Genomic DNA, 27,984 nt, shown 5'->3' with positions numbered 1-27,984 from the left:
GTTGCATCAGAACCAGTCCCTAAATCGTTTCTGGGAAAATAATCTTGGCTATTGGAGTATAAAACATTTTTTAATGCAACATATTAAATTTGATTTATTGTGCCCATTTCTCCCAGTGACTCAAGATCTGCAACAGCAATTTTTTATAATGTGGAAAGATCTTTGTTTTTCAAAAGGATTTGCTATCTAATTAAAGTATAGAAAGTTCCCCTGTGCAATCTCACATGCATGATTCCCATACAAGTATTTTTTTCCTCTTTTAAGATAGTAAAGACAAAAAGGGGTATTAGAAAACAGCATCAATTTTATTCATCATTTCTGTTTGATGGGGAAATAAGCTCTCATAAAGGTAAAGGCACCCCTGACTGTTAGGTCCAGTCGTGGACAAAGTCTTTTGTATATAGGACACAAAACTATCCACTACTATAAAAATGTCTAGAGAGTAATTATTGTAGATATAAAATATGTATTGTACTTCTGGCGGATCCACCAGGAAGACAGGCAGCAACGCCTTTGGTTGTTGCTATGGTTACCATGGCCTAGTGGGGCATATTTTGTATCACTTTTGTCTAGCACTTTATTTACTAGGAAAAGCAGCAATTTCATCTATTATTCACAAATATTCTCTACTTCATTCACTTCCTTTTTCCACCTCTAGTTTCCTCCCATCCTTTGTTCCTATTCCCCCGGAATTTATACATTTGTCTTTCCACACTTTTGGGTATTTTCAAATTTTCAGCCTGATGTTCCTGTGGCTACCTAATTATCTTCGCAGTAAGGTAAAGGTCGTGCACTTCCTAGTATGATTGCCAAGCTGTTTGTTCAGGAAGAAAGAAAAAGCATGTCAGGCTTTCCAGAACAGAATTGTATATGATTGATTGTTTCAACAATTGTCCATGTATTATTTTGATATATATTCTACCCAGTGCTAAAGGCTGAAGGTGGTTTACGACATATGAAACAATGAGACAGGGAAACATAATTCTAAAAATAACACCTCTTCCTTTCTTAAGAGGGGAATAAGATGCCTTCACCATCTGAGAAGGTTGTTGGAATCCACAGAGCTCTGCTGTCATAGCTCAGTTAGTTAGAATGTGTTGCTGATAACACGAAGGTCACAGGTTCGACCCCAATAAGGGACAGCTGCATATTCCTGCTTTGCAAGGGGTTGGACTAGATGATCCTCAGGGTCCCTTCCAACTCTATAATTCTGTGATCCATGGGAGCTTCCTACTCCAGCTCAATTTCCTTTTCTACCACCTTTCCTAACAAGTGTTCCTTAATTCATTCCTCCCACAGCCAGTGTAGCACAATTGCTTACTTAGCCCCATTAGCATTCCAGAAAACATAACACGATGAATATAAAAAATGCAAGCCACTGTAGTATAAGATATTTGTGCTGACAGCTCCACAAAAGACAAACCATGTTTACATTTTCAGGGTCAAAAAGAATCCCTTTCTTTGCTCTTCTGGAAGATATTTTCTTAGGTGGTCCTGGGTAAAACTGACAAAACATATTAGGGAGATTCTGGACCTTTTTCAAAATCTGGTAAAGAATATTACTATTATAGCCAGTTCCTAATTATAATAATTGTGCAGAAAAACATGTACAATCAGTGGTTGTGTTTTCCCCCAACCATTGTTATAGCAGCAGCCCTGGGGAAAGTATTTATAGTACCTGGTGACCCTATGTTGCCTGGATAAAATCACATTATTGGTCTCAACTTATGCTGACGTTACTTGAGATTTGCTGGACATAATGCGGATGTTCTGTTCTTTTTATTTGGTGTGCTAGGGTATGGGGGGGAGAGATGCCTTATCTGCACAATACATTTAAGCAATACTATACCTCTTTAAAGAGTTATAGCTTTCCCAAAGAATCCAAAGCGGTTTAACAGTTAATGCACCCCTGTGTACCCCCAGAAAAAAGCACTGCTTAAAGATCACCTAATTTTTTACAAGAGATTGATTCAAAAGCACCGTCAAATTTTAGATCAATTTGAGGTCCGCAGATCAGTTCTGTGATTTATTTGTGGTTTTCTTGTCTTCCTATGTAAAAAACATGAAGATCCCTCAGGCCATGTTTTTGTGGTTATGGTAATCACTGGATCTGTGATTTTCAAGATATACACTACCTGTGTAAGCTTTAATTTGACAGCGTTTTTTGCACATAAAATTTTGATTTTTAAAAATATGATTTTAATTGCATTGGACTCCCCTTGTTGGCATCTGTCTGTCTCAAGAGAGAAAGGATTGTGCCTCCATGGAGAAGTCAAAACACTGCATTAGCAGCACTGAAGTGACCTCCCTTGGGTGCAAGTAGGTGGACTACCTTCCCAGCTTGACAAGCCTAATCTGCTCCTCATTTCCCTCTACAGTATGTGCATAAACCATCTTCTTGGTGTTTGGACCCATGAATGGTCTCATCCGCTCAATCCACCAGAGCCTGTCTTCGCATGCAGGGGAAGTCCCTAACTCACAGAGTGTTTGAGACCCATCAACTACCTTCACCCAGTCAGTTGATGCTGTTTCCCGGGGTGTGGCCACTGTTGCATGCTGACAGCTTCTAGGAGACACAGGTGAGTGGTGAGTGCAGAGCAGGTACCAAAGATGGGCAAGATGTTAGAATTCCTGATCCATTATTGCAGTCATGGGATTTTTGTCTTTCACATGACGGTATATTTTGACTCCACAGAGTGGGAAGTGACGGAGACAGGATGTTTGTGTTACTGTGTTCCATGAAGTGGGACTATTGTCCTTTGTTCTTTCTCTCTTTGCTGTCTGATGCTAGAGAGAGAGGGAGCCATGTTGCAGTGCTCCGTGTGTGTTTATATGTAAATAAAGTAGATTAGCCAAAATGCTGAGTTGCTGAGGTCTGTCATGCAAGATGCACAAACTCTGAGGATCCCTAAGTGTGCCGATGTTGGCATTGGTCGCTGTGATGTTTGGGATGAAGAAAGCTTCTGAAGCTCCCGAACAATCAACCAGGAGGGAGAGAACATGCCAGTCAGGCATGTGTCTCTGCCAGGGTCCTACTCGAGTGTAGGCTGAACTCCTGACACAAACTACCCCAGAAGGAGTACAACGTGTCCCCCACCAGAGGCACTGTCCCTCACCAACACCCCATATACCCCACTGGGCTCCAGTGGGATGCAAATTGTGTGTGTGTTTGTGCGCACATGCACACACACACACTTTCTCTCAGGGAGGGGACAGAGAAGCAAATGGAGCATTGGTACCTACAGCACTCTCTCAAAATTCCAAATATGCCCATAGACACAAATAGGCTCACAACCCCTAGAACTGACTAACAGAAGTTTGCCAGTAGAAAACCTATCAGTAAGTTTCTTTGACATTTCTTATTCAGCCAGATGACAGTCTTCATTTGCTATGTGGGATGCACATCTGCCAGCATAAATAGTTTTTATGTGCTTGACACCAAGTTGTCCATTAATAAGTTGAATGGTTGTGATATTTTTCATGTTAGGGATAACAGCATCCCAGCTGCTACATACAGTATATGCTATGTCAATTATTATGAGCATAAATAAGGCTAAGTCACCTTGGCAGTCACTATATTATCTGAAAGTTAAATCCATCACTAGGAAACCACAGTAAATTAGGAGGCACTCATGCTTTGAATGAAAATAATAAATGGAATGAGATAATAATAATTAAAATTGTTAAAAGAAGGCATATATATTATTCAGATCATGACAGTCTATGTCCACATTATAATGGAAGGAGACACTTTATACTTTAAAAACCGTGCACCGCTCATGTCCATCCCTATGCTGTAGATAGTGTGGGATGAAAACATTCAAAATGCTAAGTAAAGGGTTAGTGCTCACCAGGGCTATAGAACTCTGTGATGTCATATGCCGGAGGCAGTTGTGTCAGTTGGTACAGTTGTGGCAGTTATTAACAGTCTTTTGTGTTAGAGCAGCTGAGCAGCACCCTCCCAGTATATGGGGATAAGACATCATTGTAACAAAGCTCAATTACTATTGGCTACCTAAAGGTTTATTCATCTTTGACAAATGTTATATTCAGATATACTCCATGAACATATTGATCAATAAGTCAATAGGCACAGAAAGGTTGCATTAAAATTACTCTGCTGGTAAAGAGCAAACTACTAATTAATATATAGCTATAGCTACTACTAATAAAGCCTATAAAAATGTCATGGGTGATTCATGGCTTATGTAGACATTAATAAATTATTGACTCATAGCATGTTCTTGGCTTCTGAAGATGTTTTGAAATTTGGAAAATAGATCTGGTTGAATATATCATATATTATAAAAAATAAAAATAAGCAAAAGTATATAAGCCTTGAATATGCAAGCCCAGTACAAGGCAAAGTTGAATGTGCTTAAATTCACTGAAATAAATAGGTCTGTACATTCTAAATCATTATGACCACTTTCTATCTCCCTTTTCACTGAAAAAAAGAACATTAGATACTAGCAGGAGATCCTCTGAGACATCACATCTGTCTGTGAACTCTGCATCAAACTTTTCCTCAAAGTAAATTGTGGATGTTTAATCCCTGCTGAGTCAGTCTGAGACAATTGCAATAAATCTGCTGTCATAGATAAGAATGGATCATAATAGGATCATAATATGCCCAATGTTAACTTGACATACAAAAGGGAAAAGCACACTCCAGGAACATAATGAAAATATATGTATCCTGCAATCTAAGATGGGCTGCTCCAGTGTATAGTCCACTGTGGATGCATGACTAAGGCAGATTAATCTTGATGTAGGAAAATGTAACCTTCAGAAAACCATGAGTGCTGAAGAAAAAAAATGATCAGGCCAGTTTAAAACTAGAAGGTGTTATTTATTTTACAACTCGCAAGCTTCAAAAGAAACTTGCTTCCTTTCAATGATAAAAGTGCTTTCTCCATCAATATAATTATCTGTGATGCCAATAAAAGGTTTGATGATGATGATATAATTATTTCCTGCATGTTTGTGCCGCCCCTCCCAGTCCAGTAGTATGCAAGGAGTATCCCCATGGTGCAACTCCACACACCTGCCATAAACTTGTGAGAAAAGCCAGTTGTTTAGATTTCTTCTATGCCATTAATATGGTGGCCCAATGTTTGATCATATCAAAGCTGTAATGTAAAAGCAATAAATTATTGGCAATAATTTATTGTTATTATTATTCTTGCTTGAAATAAGAAGCACAAATCATTACAATCATTATTGCATTGCAATAATTCTGAGCCGAGCTAGAAATCCAACCACCAAGGCCACCTTAGCCTCAAATGACAATGCTGGATCCAAGAGTATTCCCGAGCCGTAAAGCTTGCTCTTTCCATAAAAGTGTAAAAGTTCTCCAAGTTCTGCTGCATACATAATTCCTCTGCATGGAATTCAAAATAGCACTAAGTAGATTACTTAGTCAGTGCAAGCATTTCTACTTTCCTGACAGAATTATCTCCTCTCCCCACCCTGATTGCTGATCACCCAACTCTCCAGAGCTGATTTGTGGGGCATGGGGAGCACGTGGGAGGAGGAGGAGGAGGAGGAGGAAGCCCCATTGTACTAGTGGAACATGCTGTGGTGGCTCTGCTAATGCAATTATTTAGTAGGCCTCTTTTCAGAATTCATTTTCAATTTGTTGGCCTACATCTAACCTATTACCACTTCCAAATACTTGTATAGCACCTCAGCTGCCTCTCCTGAGTCAGATGGAACAAAGAGACTGAGCTGGGTATCATCCACATATTGGTGACTCTTCACTCCAAAACTCCTAATGACAGCTCCCACCATTTTCATATAGAAGTTAAATAGTGTGGAGAACATGATTGGAACACTACAGGGAAGCTCTCATGCCATTGAACAGTGGTCTCCTATAATTACTTTCTGAAAACAGCTCTGGATGTAAGAGCAGAACCATTGAAATAAAGTGTCCCCCGTCCTCACCTCCATGAGCCACTCCAAAGGAGACCATAGTCTATGGTACTGAAAGTCAAGAAGAATGAACAGGCTCACAATCCCCATCTTTCTTCTGACAAATAATATTAACCTGGATGACCAAAGCAGTTTCAGTTCTATGACTGGACCTGAAGTGAACTGCCCTGAGACCTCCAGGTATAGGGCTGTATATAAACTCTAATAACAACAACAACAACAACAACAACAACAACAATATGCAATCTCCTTCAAACATGCCTAAAGCTTGACCACCACCATCATTTTGAGGACCCTGCCAACAAGGGGATATTTGCTACTTGAAGCTACACACTTAGTTGGCTCCTTATCAGTCAGGAAGGAACTATATTGTGTTTGAAGAGAAGATGGATATGAAGTGAAATTATCCCAGACACCATTGTTGTTTCTGGTTAGTACATGCTCTTAACTATATTAGGTTCCATTTTTAATCTATTAAAAATGGCATAACAGAAAAGAGGTATTCTCCAACTCATATCAGTGGGGTTTTTTTTTAGTATCCTGCATCTTTGCAATGCAAGAGATTTAACTCCCTCAGGTCCCCCTCCCATATATGTATGTGTATCTCTCCTATTTTTTGTGACTATGATAACACCCACAGTTTTTGCATTGCTTTTGGCAAAGTGGCCTACTTAGCAAATGCTTTAAAAGTTCTGGCTTTCTTAGTTTCTGTGTCATTTAATTTTATTACATTCTCAAATATTAAATAATCATAAATAATGAAGACTCTAGGTTGAGATATGCCAGGAAGAATGTTTAAACTTGAGAACATAGTTTGGGGCCATAGTTTTCAGAACTTGAAGACCAAACTAGGGTGCCTCTAATATTTGACTGCTTTTAAAAAGCCTATTTTATAAATAATGTCATGGCCAATAATGCCATGCCTTGATTAATACTGCACAGAAACTACTTTAAGTTTGTGTGTGTGTGAATAATTTTACCACAGCCAATAGATAACCTATTTCCACAAATGTTTCCATGTTCCTGGTGAAAATCTTTCTTTGTTGATTTGAAGCAGAGGAGTTAGCAGGCAATCACAGGAGCACTAGAGCAGCTTTCTTTTTTTTAAGGAGGGTTATTGTCCATCTCTGGGATGCGGGTGGCGCTGTGAGTTAAACCACAGAGCCTAGGACTTGCTGATCAGAAAGTCAGCGGTTCGAATCCCCGCGACGGGGTGAGCTCCCGTTGCTTGGTCCCTGCTCCTGCCAACCTAGCAGTTCGAAAGCACGTCAAAGTGCAAGTAGATAAATAGGTACCGCTCCGGTGGGAAGGTAAATGGCGTTTCTGTGCTCTGCTCTGGTTTGCCAGAAGCAGCTTAGTCATGCTGGCCACATGACCCGGAAGCTGTACGCCGGCTCCCTCGGCCAATAAAGCAAGATGAGCGCCACAACCCCAGAGTCGGTCACGACTGGACCTAATGGTCAGGGGTCCCTTTACCTTTTTATTGTCCATCTCTAGACTGCCTTCTTTGACTTCTATGTCTACAAAACATTACAAAGCATTGTAGATGTTGTGGGGGAAAGCACTTCCCCCCCTGCTTGATTATCAGCTAATATTTTCATGTCTGAAAACTCACCCATGGTTGAGTTGCAAATTCAAGAGTAAATGTCTGAGACAAATCTTCTTCAGAAATGAGTGACAATGTTTTGGCTTGAACTTTAATTTTATATGTTCTTTGAGTCATGTTCTTTATTAGTGCAATTTATATTCTTCATTCTCACAGGTTACCCTATTTACGCATGTTAACTAAATCCCCAATTAATAGTAGACATATTTTCACAACTCCTGCTTATTTACAAAATCTTGTAAGGAAAGAGGAGGGAGATGGAATAGCAGCTGCTACTTTAAGGCATAAAATTAGACCAATCATTCTTATTTTGGAACACATAGCATTCTGCATTTAGACTCTTGTGCAAAACAATATGCATTATGGTAATTCAGTAATTTTTAACTGAGCCACACATGTATGTTTCCAAGCTACACATGGGTCTCTGTGCAAGTAAGTAAGGCAGAACTGACTGAAATTCCAGGCTGCAGTTAGTGTTACATTATAACATTGTGCTTATACAAGAGAGATAGATGCATGTAGATGGATTTTTGGTTAGTCATGGCATTAAAGTTGGGAGAAAGCAAAGCTCAGTCGTAGAGCACAAGATGTGTACAGAGAAGGTGCCATGTTCAGTCATGGCATTTCCAGATAAAAAGTCCAGTGGTGGCAATATGCAAGTCCTCTGCTTAAGACCCAAGATATCTGCTGCTACGTAGATGGTAAAGTAGCCTGACCTGCTATAAAGCAGCTTTCTATGTGTGGAAGATGCATTTGCACTGATGGTCAGTTTTTGTCTAATAAAATAGGAGTAATCCCACCCTGTTCTCTTTCTAACCCATTTTGCTGATCAATCATATCTGAAGCTAAGATGACTGTGAGGCCTTATTGAAATTCATGGAGTCACAGAAGGGTGCCAGGAAGTCCGGGGGTGGGGAGACCTTGGTCCCCTCCTCCCAAGAATTACCATGTCTATCCTTATTTCCTTTCTTAAAAGTCCCTTGAAAGCATATGATTGTTGAAGCCATTATAAAAATAAGAGCCCTCATCATAATTTTGCAGTGATGAATAGTTTTCTGGTGTACAATTGGAATAACATGCATATATATATATATATATCCACCCACATATATAATCATTTTTGATTATAGGCAAAATCAAGTGGACTCAAATTATAGAGATATACAGCCATGTGAATAACACAGCATTCATATCTTAAAGCAATTAAGAACTCACAACAAAAGCAGAAGTGGTGATGGAGACATAGAGAATACTTGGGCAAGATTTAAAAATATAGAATTGATGGATACAGGACTTCAATAGCATGCTTATCTAGGAAATTTCAGAAGCACAGCCTGACAAATGTCTCGATTATAGATAGAAAATCATTCAAGGACACATGAGTGCTGGCTTCTGCCTGGAACAATGTCCTGCCTGGAACAATGAGGACATGGAACTAAATGGGACTAAATGTCACTGAGGGAAAGACAGAAATCTAGGGAGCCAACCAGAAAGACAACTAAGATTCCAGTAGACACCAAAAGGCGATACAAGTTGATGGTGATCATGTTTTATACATTAAAAAAGATTAAAAGGAATGTAGAAGAACCTGCCTAGGCATGACCAGCAGGCTGGCAGGAAGAAGGATGGACTTGATCCTAGATGCAAGGAAACTAGTATCTTTATAAGTGGGGTGTTGGGTTTTTTTGGTATATTATTTCTTACTCTTTAACCTGTTATAGTTTAACATAACACAACATTTGAACTATCAGTGTTTGATTCAGATGGTGGGAGAACTCCAGTAGCCAGGTATGCATTTTAAACAGGGTGGTAGAGTCCCCAATTTATTTTTCATATTTATTTGCAGATTCATAAGCCACTTCATAACCCAAAGTTACAGAAGTGGTGTACAATAAACAGTTTAAAATAAAATAATAATACAAACTCAGTAAACTGAAGAACAATAAGAACATTTCAGAGGAAGCCTTCATAAACAAAAATGTATTTAATGTCAAAATGCCAGGTGCTTGCTAATTTCAGTTTGTAAGTGATTTCAGGGGCTCTTGGTGGGTGTTGAGCATTCAACTCATTTTTTGAACCAGCACAAGAATTAGTGGTAGTGCAAGAGGATTTCCCCCTCTCCTCCTCCCACTCACATCCTTCGCAACCCAAAATTCTGCTCTGGAATATTGGGGGTTGGAAGAACCTGCCCAGGACAAATTTAGGGGACACAGGGGAAGGAAAGGGGGAGAAGTTCCATCACACAAGAAAAAATACTTGTACTGACAGTACATTCACCCTAGTGCTATGTTGAATACAATCCATATTATAATACCCCACACACAAAAAATCGCACACTGGAAATCTTTTTTAAAAAAATGAATACTTTAATTCTTTAATATTTTGTACAGGTGCACAGATGGGCATTCAAGCATTCAGCATAGCCATATATCCGTATCAAAAACAGCAAAGTGATGTACTTGGGTAATAGCACACACACTGGAAATCTAACCAAGAATCCACTGGTCAAAATGTATCATAGTGAAACCAATCGCCGGTCTGGCTATGAATAAAACACCTCTCTGGCACTAAATTCTACAAGCTGACACTCATGCTGCAGGCCATTGGTACTTTATAAAGCCTTTCCCTGACATCCTGATTATTGAATGTTATGCAAGGCAGCGGGGGGGGGGGGAAGGAGGGGAGAGAGAAGATGCACGATTAGAATAAGGGTGATTTTAATAGTAGCTTAATGCAGTAGGGAAGATGTAGTGCAGCAATAAAAATGTAAAATGTTAGAAAATAGGTTCCATAAACCTGGATTTATGCTATTTTTGTACATTTCAAATTTTCTTCAGCTCTGCAAATTGCATGGGATGTTTAGATGGTAAAGGATAGGTTTCGTTAACAAACCCTGATGGAAGGAATTTGTCACTGAACTGAAACTGGCTCATTTATGTGGATTCACCAAGATTAGTGGAGTGGATGGCATACAGGCAACTCCACATTTACGTTCTGAGGCACTGCACATTTAAGTGAAGTCACGTATATTGGGAACACCGTTGAAAAAGCCTGAAAACACCCTCTAAACCTAAACTCTGACTGGAGAAACCCTATAAAAAAACAAAAATTCATCAAACTCCACAATAATCGGTTCCTCCAAACTTCCTTGCTTGAACTCCCAACTCTCCATAGGCCTCAAAGGTCAGTGCAAAGGCTCCTGAAATTGCACTTGCAAAGGCTTGTAGGATTGCTAGATGTCATTTTTGTCCCCCCTTTTTTTGCTGTTTTTGCACTCTTTTTAAGGTCCTTTTTTGGCTCCTTTTCATGCCTCGAACATGTGTAAATGGGGAGTTGCCTGTACAAAACAAATTTTGCTTGCGTTTCATGAATATCGTATTTAGATCCTGGAGTTATTGATCCTTCTCAGCAACTTAGACCTCCCAGAGCTGCTACTTTAGATTTTCTCCAAAAGAAATGTCCTTTCCCTCAAAAGAATATTTACTCAGTTGTGTCTCAGCATCTCAACATCTCAATATCTAAAATAAATAGGAAATTATTGGATTAATGAGGGTCAGAACCTTATTAAGCATAACATAGATCTGCACCGATACTAAGAGCCATGAGGGACCTGCCTATTTTGACCTTCCCCCAACATTTGCATAATTTAAGCTACCAAGGTTAAATGTTCTTGCTAACATGCCACAGCTTGTCCAGCCTGCAGAACAGAGTTTCTAACATTGCTGCAAAGCCTGGAACTGCTCAGTGTTCTGACTCAGGACCAGACTAGAAACAATCCCGTTGTGGGTTTAGAATAATAATTGGAGGCATGCTGGGGTAGGGCGAGTGGGAATGGATTGATTTGGACTAGGAATGGAAGGATCTATCCATCTTGTTTCCGTCCATTTCTCATTTTTCAAATCTTAAATTTCTACAGCCACATATAGCTTGTGAAACATAGACCACTTACAAACGCCATCTCCAACTTCTCAAAAGATTCCATCAACGGTGTCTCCGAAAAATCTTACACATCACTTGGGAAGACAGGCGAACTAATATCAGTGTACTGGATGAAGCAAAGATCACCAGTTTTGAAGCAATGATTCTCCAACATCAACTTCGTTGGACTGGTCATGTTGTGTGGATGCCTGATGAACGTCTTCCAAAGCAACTACTCTATTCTGAACTTAAAAGTGGAAAGTGTGGTGGTCAACAAAAGAGGTTTAAAGACTGTCTCAAGGAAAATCTTTAAAAATGTAGCATAAACACCAACAACTGGGAAACACTGGTCTGCGAGCGCTCCAGATGCAGAACAGCCTTTACCAAAGGTGTCATGGACTTTGAAGACACTCGAACTCAGAACGCAAGGGAGAAACGTGTTAAGAGGAAGGCACACTTGGGAAATCCACACCGTGATCAACTCCCACGCGGGAACCAATGTCCCCACTGTGGAAGGACATGCGGATCCAGAATTGGCCTCCACAGTCACTTACAGAATCATTGTTAAAACCGTGTTTATGGAAGACAATCTTACTCGGCTATGAGTGATCGCTGAAGAAGAAGAAGAAATATTTGGAGGGGGGAATCTTCATGGAAATTCTTCAGCATTTTAGTGTGAATTTCTCCTAATAAACATATTTTTGCATGCAGTTTTGATTAATGTACACATTTTTGCAAGCAATTCCTCCTTATATAATGCATTTTAGCATGTCATTTTTACCAATATATTCATTATGATATACATTTCCTCCTAATTTATTCATTTTTGTAAACATTGTTAAGTTGGAGAACTTTAAAATTCAAAATGAATTTTGAAGGATACTGTAGTTGTGTCTCAGTTCTAATATTGTTTCAGAAAACATGGATTTGATAGATTTGGCTTCATAAGCAAACTGAATGGAATCCCTTCCACCATCCCTAATTGGGGCTGAGAACTTGGCCTGAATGAAGTGGGGCTTCGACCCATGATCTTCCGCTAAGGCTCCATGACAAATCCCCTTATACCTGCTATTGCAGGGAATGGGACCTCTTCTTAAAAAAATGCTAACTGGGTGAATGGAGTCTTGTCTTTGGCTCCTAGTGCTTAGAGAGCAATAAGGAACAGGAAATAGTTTATTGTAAAACAATTCATATGTAATTCTTATTGCTTAAATAATAGGGCTATCATACAGGAGCGGCCATAGTTTGGAAGGCACACTATGAGGACTTGTATAGAAGAATATAGATCCATGATTTGGTGTAAGGCCACATCTACTGCAGTGAGTAGGGAAGGCTAAACATTGGCAAGGTACTCCCATGGTAAATGTTGGCATCTGATAAACCTGCTTGGTAATTCTATTCCTTTAAAAATGCTATTAGCAGAGAAGTGTTAGAGAGTCTGTTGAGACTGATGCCCTTAACAACCACACATGATGAGATATCTTGGCTGTTAGCACTGCTTTCAGTGAAGCCCTTGCCTGCCCACATATTGGTTGGGCAATTTGTCCAATGGACACATGCCAGACTTTTGAACGGTTTATCTACATAGCTTTGCATAAATACCAAGGCTGATGCCATCACATCTGCAAAATGTTCCAGATTTTTATAACACTACCAGGCAATTTATATGCTAAAATGGAGGGAGGTAGTAGAGGGACTATGTATTGAGCATCATTGGGTTTACCAGAAGTGGGTTAAGACATTTTACAATGTCATTGTGCTAAACTTCTATAGTTGAGAGATAGAGAGAGAGAGAGAACCACAAGTGTTATTATGATAAACATGCTTTGTGACATTTGGCACTGTGAAATGAGGGCGGGGGGAGATCCTTTGTAGGGAATAGCTTCATTGCCACAGATGGATCAAGGACAGACCTATGAATCAGCATCAGTGCTCTCAATTGGTGCTATGTGCCTAGAAAATGTCTGTTACAGTCTTAGTGATATATTTGGCTGAAGAGCTGTGAAGCTAATTTTAGGATTTATTAATTACAAGTATTTTTATACTGTCCTTCAATCATATTCACAGGCAGGTTATAAAAATAATAAAAGAATTAAAATATACCGTAAATACAACAAATAAAATAAGCTTAGAGCCCAAAAGAAGCACAAAGCAGCCAGCAACATTAAAATCACATATTAAAAGTTCATGCTGATAAAAAAAGTTGCTAACATAATAATAATGGAAGTGCTAGGACAGGTCCTTCAGCTGCCAAGGTGCCACAGCTGAGAAGTCTCCCTCTCTGCCACCTTCCTCATCTCAAATGGTGGGGACACCTACAGGCAGTCTTCTGTTGACAATCTTAATTTACAGATAGATATGTATGGAGACAGGCAATTCTTCAAGTATTCAAGCCCTAAGCCATGAGGAACTTTAAGAGTCAAAATCAGCACTTTGAATGGACCTGGAAATGGATTGGGAGCCAATGTTATTTGTAACACAGGCAATGGAGGCTGACCTTTTATGATAAACAGGGCACTGCCTCACTAATCTCACTCTGCCCCCTTGCCAGCCTTCAGCTGCTTACTTTCTTACTTTCAACCAGCCCAAGGGGTGGCCCTGCCTCAATGTTGCCCTTTTACAATTCATGGGGTGGGGAGGGAGGATGATGCGGGACAGAACTATAATTAGGTAGTCATTGACTCTGGATTCACCTACTATTGGTCTCTTTCCTTCCACCAGTGGACACCAGCCACCACTGGGCATGGGAACATAAGAAGCTGCCTTGTACTGAGCCAGACCATTGGTTGTATAGCCAACCATCTAGCTATATCTGTATTTGATTGTATTTGTTTTCTTTGCTATGGCTTGTGGCTGATGCAAATAAAGATTTTATCTATCTATCCATCTAACTAACTAACTAACTAACTAACTAACTAACTAACTATTGTTTGCTTATTGACAGGCAGTAGCTCTCCCTGGTTTCTCTCTGGAGAAGTGAGAGACTGAACCTGGGACCAGGGGCAGATCTACTGTGGAACTAATGAAGCCTCAGCTTCAGGGTCCAATCCTAGAGGGATGTAGTAGGGTTTTGGGGGGGGGGTTAAGGTGGTGATCTGTCATAGAACAACCCTACTGAAAAAGATAATAGTGGTTACCCAGACCTTGTTGCTGGTTGCAAAGAGGCCCTCATATCAGTTCAAGCTTCAGGTCTCCCAAAATGTAGGTCCTACCTGGGACCTTCTGCATGTGAAGCAGGTGCTCTGCCACTGAGTGATTGTCCTTCCCTTCCCTACCCTGCCCCCACCCAATCCTTGGCCCAGATACCCTCAGTAGGCCCACCTCCTTTTTGCTGCTTTTGTACCTTAGGCCATTAGCTAGTCTTCTCCCTTACATCCCAGTCCACCTAGGAGCTGATGAGATGAGCATGGGCTACAACTCCTTTCATTGCATGCTTCTTTTGGAGGAGCAGGTGAACATGCAGTGGCAGTAGGGAGGAGGAGCAGGGCCACCGAGCACCTTCCTGGGGCATGGACCGTGGCAGGTGCCTGACTACTGAGCCCTGATGGCAGCATTGCTCACCTGAGAATTCTATTCAAGGCAGATGTTCTCCCCAAACATGGAAAGATCCTTTCTTTCAGAAGAACCTTTTCAGATATCAAATACTGTAGACTTAGCATATAAATGGTGTAGTGATGCCTACATTTCCTGAACAGAATGCTGATATGATCATTTTGATGCTGTGAAAATTACCTTGTTCACCAAGAAGAAAGGAGTTAATCTCACTACCATTTGCATTATCAGTATTTGTGATCAGTGACAAGATACTCAAGGCCAAGCCTATCAAACCATTCTGCCATGCCTGAAATTGCTAAGCCAGATGTTAAGCAGGTGATTATATCTAAGAAGAGAATGCGTTCGTGTCCCAGAAAGTGAAAGATTAGAATGAAGGTTGCTGCAGAAGAAAGAATGACTTGCATTTTGTAATAATAATCACCAGGTAAGGAGGAAATCAGCCCTGAGTGTGCACTGGAAGGACAGATCCTGAAGCTAAGGCTCCAATACTTTGGCCACCTCATGAAAAGAGAAGACTCCCTGGAAAAGACCCTGATGTTGGAAAAGATGGAGGGCACAAGCAGAAGGGGACGGCAGAGGACGAGATGGTTGGACAGTGTTCTCGAAGCTACCAGCATGAGTTTGACCAAACTGCGGGAGGCAGTGGAAGACAGGAGTGCCTGGCATGCTCTGGTCCATGGGGTCATGAAGAGTCGGACATGACTAAACCACTAAACAACAACAACAAGGAGGAGGAGGAGGAGGACAAAAAGGATAGTGAGTCATTATCAGGCAGCTCACAGTGAAGTTATGATTATGGCTTCAAGATTAGTTAATGGAATTATAATCCTTTCACCAGAATAATTAATTTAGTCCACATTATTTGAATAATTTAAAAGCATGGGTTTAGCATTATAAAAACACAATTTTTAATAGGTGGGGTTTTAAGATCCAAGGCAGCAGTGTTTATGGGCACAATCTCCCACTCAACTTTCTCCCCTCCGCTAAAAACAAGGAATTCCTTCTACCTTATTGATGCTTCTCAAAGAGTCCAGTGTAGACCTGATATTTGGGGGGCAGGATTGCAATCAGCAATTTCATCACCAGTTTCTTTGACACCGAGTTCTTGTGTTGTACTGATGGCTAATGTCTCTTTCAAAGACAGGTTTGTCCCAGTGTATAATTTACATGGATTTGCTTTGCGTCAAATTTTAATGTCACATCTGAATCAACATCAGAAAGACAAAGCTTTAATCAGCTCTAACATTATACTCTCTGGAGTTTGAGTTTAAGCTGTGTGGAATAAGATGGCCTAAGCTAAATCCACTTCACATAAATCTCTTGTGCATCCATCTTTCTTACAGTCCACATGGCTTCCTGTGCATATGTCCATGGAATGGCCATTGTTTCCGCAGCAGGAGTCATTTAAAGTATGAAGCTGGGTGTTATTAGAACTGACAGACCACTTCTCCCTCAAGGATCTGTTGTCAGCCCGAATTGGTTGCAGGAGTGGACATAATTATTGCTGTATGATATCTGCAGCAAATTTGCCCTCTGACCATTAGTGCCTATTATACTGCTGCTATCCTTCCTTTCAGCTCATCCTTACTTTACAGAATAAGCTACATCAGGGGTAGGCAGACTTCAGGCTTGTGGGATCTTTGTAATTTGCATGATATGCATGATATAATACATAATAATAATAATTTATTATTTATACCCCGCCCATCTGGCTGGGTTTCCCCAGCTACTCTGGGCGGCTTCCAACAGAACACTAAAATACAATAACCTATTAAACATTAAAAGCTTCCCTAAACAGGCCTGCCTTCAGATGTCTTCTAAAAGTCTGGTAGTTGTTTTCACATCTTTCACATCTTGTGGGAGGGCATTTCACAGGGCGGGTGCCACTACCGAGAAGACCCTCTGCCTGGTTCCCTGTAACTTGGACCTCGCTGGACCTCAGTGTCTGGGCAGAATGATGGGGGTGGAGATGCTCCTTCAGGTATACTGGACTGAGGCCGTTTAGGGCATACAGATAACGTGTTTTTAATAAATCAGCAGTGTTGATGAGGAATGGCACAGCTACAAAGTTTACAAAACAAAATCCACCACTGTTCACATCAGTCAGCAGTTACCAATATTTGCATTTCCAAAACACTAGGTTGGCAGGATGGAGATCCCCCCCCCCAAAAAAAAAACTATCAAGGGTTGGGACCTTGTGATGCCACAAGGCAGGGGAATGTCACATGATCACCAACTGTTGCGAGAACAGTTTATTGGTAAAGTTGTACAGGGTCTTATTAAAGGCTGATAAAAATGGTGGTGAGAGAAAAAATAGGGGGAAACCAACTTTTGAGAGGGGGGACTGTTATTTTTCCATTTCAATGGAAAAATGGAAATTTAGGGTGAAATAGAGAAACTTCTTGGGCAATGTTTTCTTTTCCAGAATATGTGAGTTACTTTGTTTTTTAAAAAACAAAAAACAAACAAAACAAAAAACAAAAATGATAATGTTCCACTAATTACACTGCTTCAAAACTCCTAGATCCAAAGGTTGCCAACTGAATGAACTAACCACATCTCAGCTTGATCAGAGATCATCTAGGGGAGTGCTGTTGGTTGTCTCTCATGTTACCAAAGCCCGACTAGGCTCAACCGGAAGTCAGGCATGTAGCGTTGCTAGTTCCACACTGTGGAACGCTTCTCGCAGCAGGCATTCACAGGTTTGCTTTCACGTGTCTCTCGAAAACTTTTGTTTATGCCAACAGGCCTATTGGGTTGTTTTGTTTTCTTTAGCTGAGCCAGTCATTTTTTATTTTTATTATTTTGTGATTTTGGATTGTCTTTATAGTATTCTGTGTGATGCACTGCCTTGGGGTTTTACATGAGTGGGTGGTATACAAATACATTTTGTAAGTAAAGAAATAAATCTCCTCCCACATTTCACAGACAGAAATGGATATCCTTGAAATACCCTTATTCCATTATCTAGCACTTTCATACTGCTCAAACTTCCATACATACACACAGGCCAGTTATGATAGCATTGATCATATCAGTAGTGCTGTTTCACTGCCCACTTACATTAATCACACTTCATATTCACTGCATATCACATGCATACATCTCATTTGCCTTTCACCTGACTGATTCTGCTTTCTGCTGCAAGCAGGCTGGGGTGGCCGTGCTTCATTGTTGATTGACATGCATGGGTTCGCTCTGCTCCTGCAGCTTGGCCTGGATAGGCAGGGACATTGCTGCTGCCACTGCACAACTACCAGTCCAAATACAAGGCCCAGACACTGCTGCCCACCAAGCAAGCATGCCACTGCTCATCAGCAGCCACCACCCTGGCCGGTGACAGGCATTAGAGACATCCTGCTGCTGCCGCCCATGTTGGTGCAGGCAGTACACGGGCAAGACTACAGCTGCCAGTACTGTATTGAAAATGCAGGGCAAGAACCATATTGTCAGAAAATCACTGTTTAATGTCTGGACAAAATATAAAGACTTGTTGGAAAATAAAACTCCAAGGTGGCTTTCACCTTTGGAAGCTAAGGCCCGAAAAAGACCCAATATGGAGGCTAAATGGCCAAAATATTGGGAAATACTAGAAAAAGATGGAGACAACTAGAAACTGCAGAGTTTGGAGAAAATGAAGGATAAAGTGTGAGACTGGTTACATTACGCTCAGATTAAAGAAGTCTTTAAAAATGACATGAAACTAGGGTTCCAGGTGGAGAAATCGAAACTAGAAACAGAACTGTTAGAACCAAGGTCTAAGGTACTTTCAAGGATGTATAACTTGCTGTTAAAATGGAATACACAAGATGAAATCGTTAAATCGGCTATGATAAGGTGGGCGCAGGACATTGGGTATAATATCATGTTTGAGGACTGGGAAAGGTTGTGGAGCACTGGGTTGAAATTTACTGCATGTAATGCTTTGAAAGAAAATGTAATGAAAATGATATATAGATGGTATATGACCCCAGTCAAACTTGCAAAAATATACCACCTGCCTGATAATAAGTGTTGGACATGTAAAGAGAGTGAAGGAACATTCTTCCACCTCTGGTGGACCTGCCCTAAAGTGAAGGCGTTCTGGGAAATGATTTATAATGAACTGAAAAAGGTATTTAAGTATACCTTCACAAAGAAACCAGAGGCCTTTCTTTTGGGTATTGTCGGCCAAGGGGTGGTAAAGAAGGACTGGACATTTTTTATGTATGCAACAACAGCAGCAAGGATACTACTTGCAAAGCATTGGAAAACTCAAGATCTACCCACACTGGAAGAATGGCAGATGCAACTGATAGACTATATGGAACTGGCCGAGATGACCGGCAGAATTCGTGACCTGGGAGAAGAGAAGATGGAGGAGGACTGGAAGAAATTTAAGAACTATTTACAAAAACATTGTAATTTGAGTGAATGTTAAGCAGGATGCTAGATCATAAATAATCGAGCACCACTAAATTGGATGATTTAAGATAATAAGTGAGATTGAGAAAATATAAACTTTTTTGAGAATTATAAGATTATAAATATACAGATGGGACATAAGAATGCAAATAAGATAATAAATTGCTGGCAAAAAGTTACAATGATGAAAGTGGGAGCGGGAGATGTGAGGAAGTCCAAAGAAAATGTGAAATTATGTTAAGATATATGTTATACTGTTTATTATATTTATCTTTATTGTAAACCCCAATAAATATTTTTTTTTTAAAAAAAAGAAAATGCAGGGCAAGGGTGAGTACCCCACTCTGCAATCTTCCCAATAGGCAGTGTGCACTGCAGCCATACTGCTCTCCCTCCTCAAAGGTGAACATGGGGAAGAAGGGAAACATGGCAAAGGTGGCTGGTCAGAGATTTGGACTGCTAACTAGAAGGTCACAGATCCTGAAATCTTCGAATTCCACCAGACATGGAACAGATCTTGGTTCCGATATCTCTTCCTGCATCATAGACATGTGGGGAAAAATTCCTCCTGGTATTATTCATGTACTGAAATAAATGATTTATTGTTATTTTTCATTTTGTTTTCCTGCACTGTAAACATTCTTTTTGCAGGCTTTTATAAAGGAATTTCTGATCTGAGGTAACAGATGGATAAGTGGTCTGTGCATGGTGATTGCTACTTCAAGTGAGTCTTAAGGGATGATTCTGCTTTCCTTTAAAAATCAGTAAAAAGTTTTGGTAAATTTCAGTTCCGCAGCAGATATATTGGTTGGGTTGGTTAAGAGTTAATGAATGAAACATAATATGCCTAGAGAGGATCAAGGAGGGCAAATTGATTACAAAAACTAGATAAAGAAATGCAGATTATTTATACAGTATCTTGATAAGAATAGAGAATGTGGAAATTAGACTTCTTTCATTTATATATTGATTTGGAACAGTGTGAAATAGTGTATTCTATTGCTCCTTTGAGGAGACACACGCTTTTTAAATAAAATGCAATGACTGAGCAAAATGAAGCAGAAGGTAGCTTTGGGACTGTGGATGATCTTAGCCAATTGTTCAGTTTTGTCAGTAGTGTGTCAAATACATTTCAAGTTTGGTTGTAACTATTACTATATTATTATGGATTCAGGTAGGTAGCCGTGTTGGTGTGATGCAGTCAAAATAAATAAAAAAATAAAAAAACAGTCCAGTAGCACCTTAGAGACCTACTAAGTTTTATTTCAGTATGAGCTTTTGTGTGCATGCACACTTCTTCAGTGTGCATTTATATTATTAGGTTTGTATGGCACTTCCAGGAATAATATACTTCTCAAAATAGAGCAACACAAAAAACCAGAAACAAAAAACCCCAGGCTAATAAATGGTTTTATATTTGTGATTAAAGCTGCTAATGGTAAACAACGTGCAATTTTTTAGTCAAAAGATCCAGCTTGCAAGTAGTGGACAATTCTCTGGTCAGAATTGTTTGTTATGCCTAGCAGATGTTCAATGAAGAATTCACATAGTAAGGCAGCAGGCATTAAGATGAAAAATATGTCAAGGTCACTTTCACAGTAATTCCCAAAGAATTTATACCTGGACTAACATTCATTGTTGTTGCCTGAGGGGGGTCTGGCATGACAGACAGAACAATGACAGACAGAACAATAGTAAAGTGCTCTACTAAATTTAAGGACTATTTATTTAAATCATGGGTGTGGACAGTGTTTTGGTGTGGCGGTACTCATCAGTACAGAGAACTAGCAAATCTTTTTTGTGGCTGCCCATAGCAGCAATTTTGTGCTGGCATCAATGGCATTTTTATCAAGTAATTACCATAGTACCGGTACCTCATTTTTTTTTTTTTAAAAAAAAGAATTTTAAAAAGAATTGGGTGTGGAAAGACCACTTTTCTCAGGACAACCCACCACTGCCATGTTGCAATGCCAATGGAAGCTCCACTCCCTCCCCACAAGCCTAACGGTACCTTGAGGAAGGATATTTCAAATTCAAAATGTTTTGAATGTGGTACTTTGGGGAGGAGAACTGCTGAAATTGCTTGCGTCTCCATTGCACTGAGGAAAGCCTTCTTGTCAGCTGAGTGACACCACTGAACGCAATCCATATTCAAATGCCATGCCAATGTAAAATTGGACGATGGTCTGGCGTTCAAATCCCAACTTATCCTGAACTCGGGGCAAAAGTAGTGCAATCTGAAAGCAATTTTTAAACCCAAGTATCTCTAGGCCTTGAATTCATCTTCAAAGTGCCCTAACCCTTGCCTCCTGAAATTCTTGAATTTGCATCAAAAGTCCTTAAAGGTAGCCGGTGTACAATTCATTGTAAGAAACTCTTGTTTCAGCTTTTCCTTCTCTGCCAAACTTAGGCATATGATTGGTGTTTTTGCTGCAAGGCAGTTGTCTAAATCTATTCCTGGAGCTACTATGTCTACAGTTATTGAAATAATTGTGTTCACACATTTTGGCTGAGCCAAGCTTCATTTGGTTAGGCTGCGTCAGCATTTCCATTGTGAAGCACACCAGTTTGAAAGGTATTAAAAAGAAAGCAATCACCATAGTTGCATAAACTCTAGTGTTTGAAAGATGCAGCATCCACACAGACAATTTTGTAATTAAGGAAATGTTATGTACTTTATCCCTTTGCGGCCGCCTCAATTATCTTTTTGAAAAGATAGTTTCTACCCTGACAAAACTAAATGTCGCTGTGATCCATCTGTCCTTCTGTGTTCAGTGGCCCCAAGCAGTGAGATGCACCCAGAACACTCCGATGGTGAGTAAGTCAGATCTGTTAATAAATTCCTGGGGAAGGGTCAGATCTGTGCATAAATTGTTTTTTGTAACTGCACACAGATCACTTCCCTTCCAATGGAGTGAAAATGGAAGCCCAAACAAACACAAGCTCCATGTGTTAATTAAAGTTCAATGACAACGATAGATACATTATTTAACCATCAAAAAAACACGTGGGGGTGAGTTCTGTTGCACTCAAATCTGTTTGATTCCCATAGGCATCTGGTTTGCCACTGTTAGAATAAAATCCTTGACTAGATAGGCCATGGGTCGGCAAACTAAGGTCCGCGGGCCAGATCAGGCCCAATTGCCTTCTGGATCCGGCCCGCGGATGGTCCAGGAATCGCCGTGTGGATCGCCAGCACTCAGTTCTTTCCCTCTCCCTCCCTCGGCAGTGGTGGCGCCTCCTCCTCCCTCCCTCCTCTTGGCTTCTTCCCGCCCTGCCTAGAGGAGGAAGGGGGCTGGACTTTGTTGGTGCCAGCAGCAGCAGCGCTCGAACGACCACCATTTTAAGTAGCCCCTCTCCAGAGCCCTTTCGAGGGCCACTCATCGTCCCTCCACTGCCGCCAGCCCTTGCCACTTGCAAGACACAGGTGCCGCAGTTGGCTGAACGCCCCTCTCGAGTGGCTGCCATTTTAAGCAGCCACTCTCTGGAGCCCTTTTGCGCACTGCTTATCATCCCTCTGCCACCACTGCCAGCCCCTGCCACTCTCAAGACACAGGTAAGCAGCCACCGGGGCTCGTGGTGCTCTTGCATCATCTCCCCCCCAAAACAGTCCAGCCCCCCGCAAGGTCTGAGAGACAGTGGACCGCCCCCCTGCTGAAAAAGTTTGCTGACCCCTGAGATAGACCTTTGGTTCAATCCAGCAAAGTTTTTCTTCTTAAACTGGTGTTTACTTAAACATATTTTTTTCCTACCATTATAAAAAGAAGGAAAATTTAAAGCATGTTTTTACTTTCTCAGATTTTAATTTAGTATATGACAATTATAACTCACCACTTTCGAATAATTCCTTATCAGCCTGTATTTTTACTTCCTTTTGGATAGAGGTGTTTCGTACACCGGCAGTGCAACATATCTGCTCAGATGTCCCACTGAGCTCAGGGAGACTTCAGGTAAGCGTGCATAGGAGTGCAGCCTAAAGTGATTTTAAAAAACAAACAACCTTAATTATATTGAATGTGATGCTCACCTAATTTAAAATTTAATTTTTATTACCTAGGTCCTGGTGTAATAATTGGGATAATAATGAAAGTGAAACGTTCTATTAGAATAAAAGTAAAGCCCAAAAAATATGAATTATTCCTCGGAAGTCCATTTTGCAATTCCAGAACAACAGTGTTTTGAAAATATCAAAGAAACAAACTACATAAAGAGCAAGGGATGCTGGCTTTGATTTGACCATTTGGCATACCGCAGTTTTTTTATTCCCAGAATTTATGGGATCAAGAGACCAACAGGAGAGATTAAAGAGGTTGTCAGCTGCTAAACTAATCAGTAATTATCAAATGTTTCCACTGAGTCAGGACATTAAAGAATGTGCCTACTGAAACACTTATTACTAAATTAATAAGATGACTAATAATCAAATTGATGTTTATGAAGTCTTATTCTTTTTAAGGCAGGCAGCCCAACCTGGATATGTTAGAGATGAGTGCTGAGGATCATGGGGTGGCTCACAACATTAATCTATATTGGGAAGCATCCTGAACCAACATTTGATTTGTGTTTTATTTCAAAACCAGGACAAAACTGTGCTCACAACATAGCTGAGGCACCTAAGTTCCATGTTTTATATTATACAGTATGCTAACCATTTACACTGGGATTATATTCCAGAGATTATGCCTAAAGCCAAAATCATATATAGTCAAAACACTTTGGGTGCAATGGCGGGTGGCCATTGCCAAAGTCTTTCCCCTAAGATGTTTGCCCCCTTTCCTTCCACTTTTTAATTCTTAAAAAAAAAAAAAAAAAGATTAAGCACGTAACGCTGAATGCACTCAAGTTAAATGTTTGTATATTGAGGGTCTACTGTATACTTATATATTTTTATATTATGTTTGTTTCCCCCTTAGATAGAGAAATAGATTCCTTACAAGCCTAGCTAATGGAGAAACAGATACATGGATATCCGAATAAATTTAGCTTTTGGGATCATTGGTGAATATTCCTTTCACATCTGTTCTTTCCATTCTTTTATTCGTAAACAATGTTCTTAAACTTTCATCGAACCCTTACCCCCATAGTAAGCAAATGAAATAGTCTTGCCTCCAGCACTCCACTCGACTTTAAATTAAAGGTTATAATGACACTATAAACAAAACCACAGTGGGGAGTAAATATTCGAGTCAATTTGAAACCTGCCTTTTCCTTCCTTTCTACTTGATTGAATCTATCTACCTTGCTGTGCAAATGACTAACACCACTGTTAAAAAATGGGCATAAGAAAAGGCTTGCTGGATCAGACCAAAGACCCATCTAGTCCAGCATCTTGTTCTCACAGCGGCCAACCAGATACTCATGGAAAGCCCACAAGCAGGACTTGAAAGCAACAGCACTCAACCCACTTGTGATTCTCAGCAACTGGTATTCAGAGATATCATGCCTCTGACCATGGAGGCAGAACATAGTAGCTAGTAGTCTCTTTTAGCCTTATCCTCCAACCTGATCTGTAGATGTCTATGCCTGACTTGTCTAACAGTCGCTCCAAATATGCCCAATTTCACTTTGGGACCTTGTTGGACTTTGTCAGGTGTGTGTGCAGGAGCCAGGCCCTGTGAACAATAGGACTCTGCAGGACTGGGGCCTTCCTAAGTTTGTTCTGAAGAGGCAAGGCGCGGCCTCACAGGTGAGGCTGATTGGTAACTCACAGCACCTGGTGGCAAGAACTGGGAAGGGATATAAGGTCAGCATTTCCCTTTGGCTCTTTGCCACAGCAACACGCTTCCTGCCTTGCTGTGTTTGGCTTCTTGCTTCCTGATCCTTGAACCTCGGCTTCTTGACTCCCTGCTTCTTGATCCTCGGACCCTTGGCTTCCTGACTCCTGGCTTCTGGACCCCCGTTCCTGCTCCCACCCCGCCATCTTGCCCCCGGTCCTGACGTCCCCTGCCGGGACTTTGATTGCCCGTGAACCGGACTGTGACAGACTTCTCAAATTTAGTCTTATGCATAAAGAGATGTTCTCCATGTCTATATATGCCCCTCAACATGCTCATGCTCTTTTACTTAAGTCTTGCCAATGACTACTTTTTCAGTTTAATAACAAGCTTATCGTAATGGCTCATCAAGAATGGATTCACATTCAAGATGCATGTAGTGTATCGCTTTAAATAAAGCTTCTGTTGCTTCCCTACTTCCCAGGGCTCCCCAGGGATCTCTCTCTAAGAGAACTCTCAGTGACTCCAAAAGTTCAATTCCTTGGAGAAAGTCATATTTCAAATGAAAATATTTTTTCATTTGTCTTTTTAAGTATGTAGTTGAGACAAAAATGTTGGGGGATTTAACAAAGCGTGAGTACCAAGTGAGGGAAACAAGGTCAAGGATGTCAAGTAGGGCAAAGTTAAGAAGAAAAGAGGTCAAGTTTCAAAGCGTTAAAACAAAGCAGAGCCAAGGTCAGGTTCCAATGAAGCAATGTCAAAACAGAGCAATTAAGAGCCTGCATAGCTTCCATATGAAGGTAAGCTTGAAGAGTCATACAAGCAAGCTCAAATGTTGTTTCACCATCAAACAAACTCAAACTGAGCTTTAAAAAGAACTGTAGCACCATCTAGGTACCTAGCTGAGCCTAGAATGAATGAGGCCTCTTAAGAGGATGGTTCTGTAACCATCAACTCAAACAACACAGGGGAGACTGTAGTCTGGAGATCTTGGAGTAAAAAAAATGACCATGTTGCCTTCTTGGACCAGAGAGATGCTGACAACATATATCTTTCATTTCCTCTTTCCCAAAGATGAGTCATCTGCCGGCTGGGATGGTGGGGGATGCTCACCAGCACATGCTCTTCTCCCCCCCCCCCCGCTAAAATGACTTTGTAACATCAAAGAGAAGACAATGTTTTTCTGTCTTTGAAAATAGGTGTTCAGTATTATCAGTTTCTGCTTATGCTTTGCTTAACGTAATTATCTTTCAATTTGGTTTTACTAATTGCTTCAGGTGAGTTAAATCCTGGTAGCCTCAGCTCCCATGGAGAAAATGGCAATGGCCATTCTGTCTATCACTAATCATAAAATTAGAGAGCCCGACTCACCATGGAAACACAAGGCTCTTGAACTAATCCATCAACCTTCAAAATACAGAAGCTAAATAAAAAAAACTAATGGTACAGCTGCTGCTCAGAATAACAGTGGAGATAACAGGATCACACCACAGCAGGCAGACATTGGCAGTGAATTATAATTGTGTTACAGGAAGAAAATGGAAGCATTTCTGGCATGAGATCAGATAATGCGCATTTAATTATGGGACCATCCCACCAGGAACTGCAAAGACTCAGTGAACTTACCCGGAGCTGAACTGCTTTGGGGGTGGAGGTCACTGATGGACTGATTGCTGCACATAGTGGCCCTGCAAGCCACAATGCCACTGCACACAGCGTGCATTGATCTCCTAAGAGGTCAAAACAGGGAAAGGTGGCACAGTCTAGTACCCCCTTTATTTGTAGGCAGCTTCCCATCTTCCTTCTGGAATTGTATCAAAGCACCAGAATGTATAGGAAGGTTCTTTTATTAGGAATATCCTCTCAAATATCCTTCATTTTTAGAAACTTGCCCCACTTGAACTAATGTAATTTAACTTTCCTATACTTTTCAAGCACCTTATGGCTCCCACATTTAGAAAACAGTGGAGTTGTTGATGAATCTGCAATAGCTTTGACAATGCAAAATAACTGAGTGATCTTCCTGGGAAATTGCCTGAGAGGGTTTTTCATCCTGGGAAAGCATAGATCCATCTTAGTCCCACAACCTTCACCAACTTTACCTTCCTGAAGGAAGCCATCTGTCCCATTGCCAAACTGGTTCTGAAGCTTCTAGTCTGTCAGGTGTGCAGATCTCCTATCTCACACTTACACAAACACCTGTGTCAACTGCAAACGCCCCTCAGCACTCTGTCTTTTTCACACATTCACAAGAACATGAGAGACAATGTACTGTAGTAGTTAGAGTGGTGCCTAGGACTTGGAGAAACCTCATCTCCACACAAATCTCCACTCAGCCATGAAGCTTACCCCATAACCTTCAGCCACTCACTGTTTCTCAACCTGACCTTCCTCACATGGTTGTGAGAAGAATGATGTATGCTACTTTGAGCTCCTTGGAGCAAAGATGGGATATAAATGTAAGAATAAATAAATAAATATTAGTATGAAAAGAAGAAGAATGACTGAAGAATTTAGCATCTGATATCTGTGGGTTAGTAACTCACACTGGAAATGAGCAACAGTTATACTATTGGGTCAGGAACATCAGTTTTGTTTTCTATGCTCTATAAGAAGACTTCAGTGACATTTAATGCAAAGTCAAATTTTACTTTCTGTGTTCAAATTACTATTTCTCTACTTGGAAGTCTCATCACAGAATGTGGTTTATAAACTGCAAAGGGATGACATTGAGTTTAGGTGCCAAGCATGCAACTAACTGAAAACTGCTGTTAACAACTGTGGAAATAAAATATTGTTTTTCATTCTTTTGTGGATCCTGAGTCTGATCCTCTTTGAGGTAAAATCAGCATA

The 27,984-nt window shown here is 40.5% G+C and overlaps 2 long non-coding RNA genes across 4 annotated transcripts; both read left to right on the top strand.

Annotated features, from left to right (window-relative positions):
• Positions 1–227: 227 nt before the first annotated feature.
• On the top strand, positions 228–27,984 carry LOC308481107. 3 transcript variants are annotated; one of them, XR_013988449.1, is made up of 3 exons: positions 228–2,579; positions 20,069–20,141; positions 22,137–27,984. It is a non-coding gene; the product is annotated as an uncharacterized lncRNA (long non-coding RNA). The 3 variants fall into 3 exon arrangements; XR_013988450.1 differs by having other exon boundaries at positions 22,133–27,984; XR_013988451.1 differs by lacking the exon at positions 228–2,579 and adding an exon at positions 3,213–3,339.
• On the top strand, positions 3,375–12,183 carry LOC308481105. Its single transcript, XR_013988445.1, has 2 exons — positions 3,375–6,364; positions 8,671–12,183. It is a non-coding gene; the product is annotated as an uncharacterized lncRNA (long non-coding RNA).

The sequence above is a fragment of the Podarcis pityusensis genome, assembly GCF_964106645.2.
Source record: "Podarcis pityusensis genome assembly, chromosome: 7".
Lineage (NCBI taxonomy): Eukaryota > Metazoa > Chordata > Lepidosauria > Squamata > Lacertidae > Podarcis > Podarcis pityusensis.
The sequence above is the reverse complement of the archived record's forward strand: the minus strand, read 5'-3'. Positions and strand labels throughout refer to the sequence as shown.